Raw genomic sequence first — 7560 nt, forward strand, 5'->3', positions numbered from 1 at the left:
GAATAGGGATGGGAATGGGGACAGGAAGGGGGATGGGAGAGGGAATGGGGATGGGAGCTGGGACATGAATGGGGACAGGGAAAGGAATGGGGATGGGAAGAGGAATGGGGGTGGGGATGGGGATAGGGATGGGAAGGGAAATAGGGACAGGAGAAGGGACAGGAACAGGAATGGGAATGGGGACAGGGCAAGGAAAGGGATGGGAATGGGAAGAGGAAGAGGAATGGGGATGGGAACAGGGGCGGGAGAGGGGAGGGGAATGGGAACAGGGAGGGGGACGGGGAGGGCCACAGAGAAGGGGACAGAGATGGGACTGGGGACGGGCATGGGAACAGCCCGGCCCAAACGAAGGGGGAAAACACCCCAAAAAGCTGCAGGGTGGGAGCAGGGACGGGTGGGTGGCCGGGAGCCTGGAACGGCACAGGGGGGCTGCAGCCAGCGGGGCTGGAGAGGGGATGGGGTGATGGAGAGGGGACACAGGTGCTGAGCATGGGGACCGTGCCGTGTCCCCTGCTCGGGGACCACCAGCTCCCGGCACCAACATCTCCGCTCCGGTGCATGGGTGCATGGGTGCGTGCAGAAGCGAGTGTGCATGCATGCATTTGCACGCGGGCGCTTGCGTGGGCGCAGCGGCAGCCGTGCAGGGCGCCCCGGCGGCAGGCGAGGGAGCTCTCTGCCCGCCGCGCTGCAGGGCCTGGCGGCCCAAGGGCCCCGCGGCTCGGCCCCGCTCGCCGGCCCGTCCAGCCAGCGACGTTCATGATCTGCCTGGCTGCGTCCCTGCCATCCTGCCAGGGCTCCAGCGCCCCGCTTGTCCCCACGGCCACGGGAAGGCTCGGGCCGCATTTTTGGTGTTTGCTCTGCTCTTTCTCTTCCTGTGTGCTGATAGCCAGGCTTGGGGGCTGGCGCCGCACTGCTGGGACGTGTGCACACGCGTGCACGCACGTGTGTGTGCCTGCATGTGCGTGTGCGTGTGCATGCATGTGTGGGCCTGCATGTGCACGCGTGTGCGCATGTGCGTGTGCATGCATGTGTGCACACGTGCATTCATGTGTGTGTGCTTGCATGTGCGTGTGCATGCACATGTGTTCTTCATGCGTGCACACTTGCATGTGCGTGTGCGTGCACGTGTGCATGCATGCGTGTGCATGTGTGGGGGTGTGTACAAGCATGTGTGTGCATGCGTTCATGCACATGTCTGTGTGCATGAATGTGTGCATGCACGCGTGTGTGCACACATGTGTGCATGAGTGTGCATGTGTGTGCATGCCTGTGGGTGTGTACATTCATGTGTCTGCATGCATGTGTGCGCACGCATGCATGTGCATGCATGTGTGTGCCTGCATGTGCGTGTGTGTGCACACATGTGCATTAATGTATGTGTGCCCGCATGTGCATGTGCGTGTGTGAGTGTGCATGTGCATGGGTGTGCATGTGGGTGTGTACATGCATGTGTGCACACATGTGTGTGTACATGCACGTGTGCACACGTGTGTGTATGTGCATGCCTATGGGTGTGCACATGCATGTGTCTGCATGCATGTGAGTGCACACATGTGTGTGCATGTGCATGCATGTGTGTGCCTGCTTGTGCATGTGCGTGTGCATGCATGTGTGCACGCGCACGTGTGCAATCATGTGTGTGTGCTCGCACGTGTGTGTGCATGCACGTGTGCCCGCATGTGCATGCAGGGGTGTGTGTGCCTGCATACGTGTGTGCGTGTGTGCGTGCACGTGTGTGTGCATGTGTGGGGGTGTGTATGTGGGTGTGCGCATGCATGTTTGTGCATGCACGTGTGCACGTGTGTGTGCCTGCACGTGTGTGCACGCATGTGCATGCATGCGTGTGTGCATGCATGTGTGCATGTGTGTGTGCACGTCTGTGTGTGCATGCATGTGTGCATGTGTGTGTGCATGCGTGTGTGCATGCGTGTGTGCACGTCTGTGTGCCTGTGTGTGTGCACAGCCACGTGCGCACGCTCTGGGGCAGCGCAGGGTGACAAGGGACAGCTCGAGATCCCCCATGCCAGCCAGATCCTGCAGGAACAGCCGATCCAGCCCGCGCGGCTCCTGCCAGTGGGGCCCTCGCCGTCCCGGTTTTAACCCCCCCGCGCCTGCAAACGGGGGCCGGGCGAGCACCCTCGGGGCACCGCGAGGGCACCCATGCCAGGCACAGAGCAGCTGTAAAGCGAGAGGGGGAATAATATAACAACCCGCGGTTTCTTGCAGAGCCTTGAAGGGAAGAAGCCGGCTCCCGCCCGGAGAGCAGCGCCTCCCGCTTGGATCAATATTTGCCGGGAGGCCGGAGCGGAGCGGGGAGCCGGCGTGGGGCTCGTGGGGTGCAGGTCGCAGCGCCGCTTGCGCGGTTGCTTTGCCGGGGCTGAGTCAGAGCCGAAAGGGAAAAAAAAAAGGGATTTCACTTTAAAAAAAAACCCCAGCGGCCTCCGAGGTCGTTATTCCTGGCGCGGGAGCCGGGTACGTTGCTATTTTTGCTTGTTGATAGTTCGGCGTGTGCTCCTGGAAGCGGGCGCATGAGTCACGTCGGCACGGCCTGCCCGGCGGCCCGGCGGCTCCTCGCCCCTCCGTGTGTCCCTCCCCGCCAGCGCCCCGGTGTCCCCCCCGCCACCGATTGCAGCCCCCGAGGCCTTCGGGCAGCGGCTGCCCCCATCGCTGGCCCCATTTCGCAGAAGGGAGCGTTGAGGCTCGGAGGTTGCACATGAGCCGGCAGCTGCAAACGGTGCAGGCAGCCAACCTCGCCTCGGTCACCTCGACGGAGACGAAACCGGAGGGAACGAGGGGTCTGCTGGGGCGAGTCGCCTCGTCCGGAGATGGTCTGACCTGGTGGGACGAGCTCCCATGGCCACCTTCCCCGTTGACCCCTTGGGGTGACCAGCAGAGATGGGACACCCAGCTTTCAGGCACCCACAGCGTGGGCAGGTGACACCCACCCAAGTGACTCGCTCAAGGTCACAGGACCTCCCGGGGGCAGAGCTGAGACCGAGCCTCTAAGATGGGTGGTGATGCCCCTCTACTGACAACTGCTCCATCCAACCATGCCCAAGGCGTCTGCAGGCCAAGGGCTTCCTGATGCCTCTTGGACACGACCCGATTTGCAGCGGTGGCATGGGTGGACGGTCCATATATACCATACATATATGGTCTAGACAGCAAAGCTTGGGGGCCCACGTCCTGACCTTGGATCCATGAGTGCTGGCGCGGCTTTACCACGGCTAAAGCGGAGCAGCCGGGCAAGGCAGAGCGGCCGCTTGCCCTTATCGCGGCAGCGCGGCCACCCGAAGAGCAGCGTTAGCAATAAACTGTTAATAGTTGATGGGGCAGCGCGGTCGGGGCAGATAACGCCTTGCTCGGCCGCCGCGCTCATGCGCCCGCCGTCGCTGCCGATTTCGCGGGAAACCGGCGGCTGTAAAAGCTCCCGGTGCCGGAGAGAGCGGGCAGCCGGAGCAGCAGCGCCTGGAAACGCTGCCCCTGCGTCCTGGCTGCCGGCGGGGATGGTGAACCCTCGGGAAGGGTTTTCGCTGCTCCGTGCTGCCTCCGGCTGTCCCAGGCTCCGCGCTGGCACGCTCCGCGGCCCTCACTAAACATTAACCCGTCGGTTGATCTGCAGTGCGATGGGGATGGGAAGTCAACAACGTCTTTGCAACCTCCTGGAGGACCAGGGCTGGAGCGTTTGCAGGTCTGCCCGCCAACCCAAGGGCAAATCTTTACGATGGGAGGGGTTTTCTTGATCTGGTTCCCCCAGAACTATCTGGCTTTAGCTTTAATACATCTAAAGCAAGACTTCTTGTACCTAAAATAAGACATCAGCAAGTAGGATGGAGACCGGTGGAGCAGGGCTCCACGAGCAGAGGTAGCCACGGGGCTCGTTGCAAAGGCCACAACGGCTGCGACCGCGTGTTGGGAAAGCAAACAGAGGCTCGGGCTGTCCCCGGGCCCCGGTGTCGGGCCGCCGGTCACGCAGGTGTTATGGATTTTCTCTGCAGCCAGCAAACGCGGTCTTCTTTATAGGCAGCTCAAAGGACAAGCCGGTTAATTATTAATTTAAACGAAGCAGAGCGAAGGACCTGGAGTTGGCTGGGTAGCAAGTCCGGGGCTGCGGGGAAGGGCAGGGTGAGATTTACCCGGGAGGAAACATCCGTGATCCTGGAAGCCTCTCCAGGGAGTGGTACTGAGATGCCACCAGCCCTGGGCAAGCACCAAGAGAGGCCACGTGCGGCCCCCCAACCTCCCCTTGGCTCAGGTGCTCGTGGTGGCCCCAGCCGCACGGTGACCCGTTGGGAGGGAGGAGATCGGGAGCAGCACGAGCTTCTGGTGATGCCCCCAGAAGAGTCTTCCAGCTTTCAGCGATGTGCAAGACGGTCACTTTGTGAGCCAGAAGTGCCACCTCCGCGTTTGACAGCCCTGGGTGGACTTTCCTTCTGTTTCTCTGTCTACTACGAGTTTTTCGAGCCGTGCAAACCCTCAGCACCGGGAACGTCCCGGCACAAGGTCCAGAGCTCCACCAGGGGCTGCGAGATGGACGGCTCGGCTTGCGTCTGAACGCGTGCCAAGCCACAACCACCCCTTCTAGCCGAGATAATTCCCACCGCCAAGTCGCTCCGTCGCGGGCGGTGGCACGGCCTCCGTGCGTCCCCGCTCCCCCCGACATCCCAGCTGCTCCTTGGGGAGAAGCGGCTCCGCACCTCCGCTTATCCATCCCGTGCTGGGAAGGAAAGAGCAGCGCCCGCAGCGAAAGCGAAGGGTTAAAAACGAGCGAGCGCGAGGAGGGAAAAAAAAAGCAAAAAGGCCAGAGTTTAAAAAAAAAAAAAACTATGAGGAGGCAAAGAGCAGCAAAGGAAATCTCGTGAGCAGCTCTTCCCCTCTCGGCTTTTCCTTCCTTGGGCGGCAAAGGGGGGGTCCCCGTCCCGCAGGCGGGTCTGTCCCCCCGCGACGTCCGTCTCCCACGCAAGAGCTCCTTAGTGCAGCCACGCATCTATCCTAAACACCCTTAAAAGCCCCCGTTGCATATACTTAAAATAAAAAAGAAAAAGGGAAATCCAGCTGCTCATCCCTGGGCTGGAGCGTTTCCCCCGGCAGCAGCCCGGCCTCGGCGCGCTCTGCCTCTCCGCCGGGGCTATTTTCGGCGCAGAGCACCTGAACCCCTGCCAGCGCCCGCCGGTTGACGAGCGAAGCGAGGAGCTGCGGGTGCGATGCACGGTTAAAAGCGCGAGCTCCCGCGGCTAAACACGGCCGGGGCGCTGAGCGACCCTGCTGCGTTGCAGAACAGCTCTCGGCCGCTTGTGCAAAGCAGGAGGAGAAAGGACGGGGCATGTTCGCCTGGAGGAGAAGACTTTTGCCGATGGGGCTGTTCTCCCCCGCAAGAGAAGAGCTCCCTCTCCGGCCTCGGCGCTGGCGTTAAGAGTTTTTTCCCTTTCCGCAGCCAGTCGCTTTTCAGCCGGAGCCAGTAACAACGGAGAGCTGTGAAATTTGCAGTCGTGTCAACCCCGAGCGTATAAAAATCAGGAATTGGGCCGGCCAAAATCGGGAACTGTGAAAGCATTGTGTGCGCGAGCGAGTCTATTTGTGTAACCACAGACGCACATTTGGTGGCTTCTTCCTGACCGGCTGAGTTATCGGACTGTTAGGGAGCACTTGCATCACGTTTCCAACCTTTTTTCTCCTTCCATTAGAAGGAGAAAACAACTTTTGGGGTTTTTTTTTTCTGTTTGAGTTTCCCCCCTCCGAGCTCAGTGCATCAGGTAGGAGCTGAGGGGAAACAGCTGGGAGCAACCGAGATTTGCAGCGCACGCAGGGCGGCTGCAGGATTTGCAAAGGTTTCGCTTCTTCTCTTTCCAGGGCCTTTTCCCCTAGAAAAAGCAGCCTGGGGAACGGAGCAGGCTCGGGCGCTGCCCGCGGCACGGGCGGCTCGGCAGCATGCCCATGTGCAGCCCGCTGCCGGCGCGAGCTCATCGCACATGTTTACATAGCTCTTTCCTGTTTCCTTTTTTGTACGAGGACTGGAAACGCCGCGTTCGGGCCGCGCTGCCGCCCCGTGCTGCCGTGCCGGACGAGAGCCCGGCCGCCCCTTATTGCACTATATATGGACAAGCCGAGCTCTTGCTTTAACTCCGAAACGAGGCAAAGTGCATGCTTTCTCCGAACAAGCGTGCTCGGCGTTTGCAGAAGCCGTTGCAGCTCGTTTCGCCTCTGCTCTGTTGCGTTACGCCACAAAAGCGCTACCGAATGCTGCTCCCAGTTTTCCCTAAAACGAGAAGCAGAAGTAGGAAACGGCACGAGCGCGCGGCTCCTCCCGCGGAACCGCCACCGCCACCGCCGCGCGGCCGATTTCTGCCGTCTGAATGAAATTTTGCAGGCTTTTTTTTTGCCTCTAACGCGGAGTAGAGCCTGGAGGGCATCTGGAAGGAAGCAGAATTGCACACAGCAGAATTATGTAACTTGGAAACATGGCTGTATATCGCAATTTTCATTGGGAGGTTTAACTTAGAAACACAGCAGTTGCCGAAAGCCGTAGTAGGAAACGTGTAGGTCACAGTTTCCCCAGTGGACGCTGACATGACAAAGCCGACTGTCTCAAAAGAGCTTTTCTGTGACCCTCTGTTACTGAGGGATGCAGTGAAAAATTGCATTTCAATAAGTTTCCCAACGTGATTTTTCGGGTTGGGATCCAAGGCTTTGAGGACAGTCTTTTCAAGCACCTCCAGACATCCCGCTCAGTGCCCGGTACACTTGCACACAGAAGAACTGTCAAAATTATATTAAAATTGCATTAGTGTCAGACCACCAGCTTTTGTTTCAATGATTGTAAAAAGTGCATTGAAATAACTGGCTCACTCACCATGTTTTAGCTGGAAAAAAACCTCTAAAGGGCGGGATGGAAAGGAGGAACAGTGACCACAACAGAAGCGGGGATTATTTCACTTAAAAGCAATAAGCGTGTGAATTATCCTTCCCTGATACCCGCTTCCCTTCTCCCCAGGCCAGCTCCTGACCACGCAGGGGTTTTATCGACGAGGCTTTAAATCATCTGAGCTGTTCGTTGCTTGTAAATCTGGGAGGCTCGCGCTGGTTTTCACCACCGGCTGGGTCTGAGCGTTGAGCAGGGGACGGGCGTGCGGTCCACCCCGACGCGGAGGCGGCGCGGAGCTGCACGCTCCAACCCCCCGACCTCCCGCTCCTCATGGGAACAGCGCGTACCAAACTCATCTTCTCCCAATGGCCCGATTAACACGTTTTCCATACGTCACCAAAAGTTTCGCTCGGCGAAGCAGGGACAAGCGAGGCAGGTGCTGTGAAGGTGGGGAGATGGGCACCACGGGGACATGGGTCTCCAGCACGGCTCCCTCCTGGAGTCCGCGGCTCCCCAGGACTCGCCGCGGGGAGACGGACCGTTCTGCGCTGTCGCCACCGAAGCCCTCTTACCCGGCAAGAGGTGGTTTTGCAAGCTGCAGTTTGCGAAGGTAATTAAACACTCGCATTGTGTTGGGCAAGCAAAGTCCCGTTCAGACATGATTTGCTTTGATCAATGGCATCGCTCTCGCTTTTAAA

General features: G+C 59.5%; 1 long non-coding RNA gene across 1 annotated transcript; it reads right to left on the reverse strand.

The window, feature by feature from the left end:
* Nucleotides 1-3760: 3760 nt before the first annotated feature.
* LOC135327769 (uncharacterized) lies at nucleotides 3761-7560 on the reverse strand. Its single transcript, XR_010388141.1, has 2 exons — nucleotides 6851-7560; nucleotides 3761-6756 (listed from the first exon to the last, which is right to left on the reverse strand). It is a non-coding gene; the product is annotated as an uncharacterized LOC135327769 (long non-coding RNA).

Source organism: Dromaius novaehollandiae, chromosome 3 (genome assembly GCF_036370855.1).
Source record: "Dromaius novaehollandiae isolate bDroNov1 chromosome 3, bDroNov1.hap1, whole genome shotgun sequence".
Lineage (NCBI taxonomy): Eukaryota > Metazoa > Chordata > Aves > Casuariiformes > Dromaiidae > Dromaius > Dromaius novaehollandiae.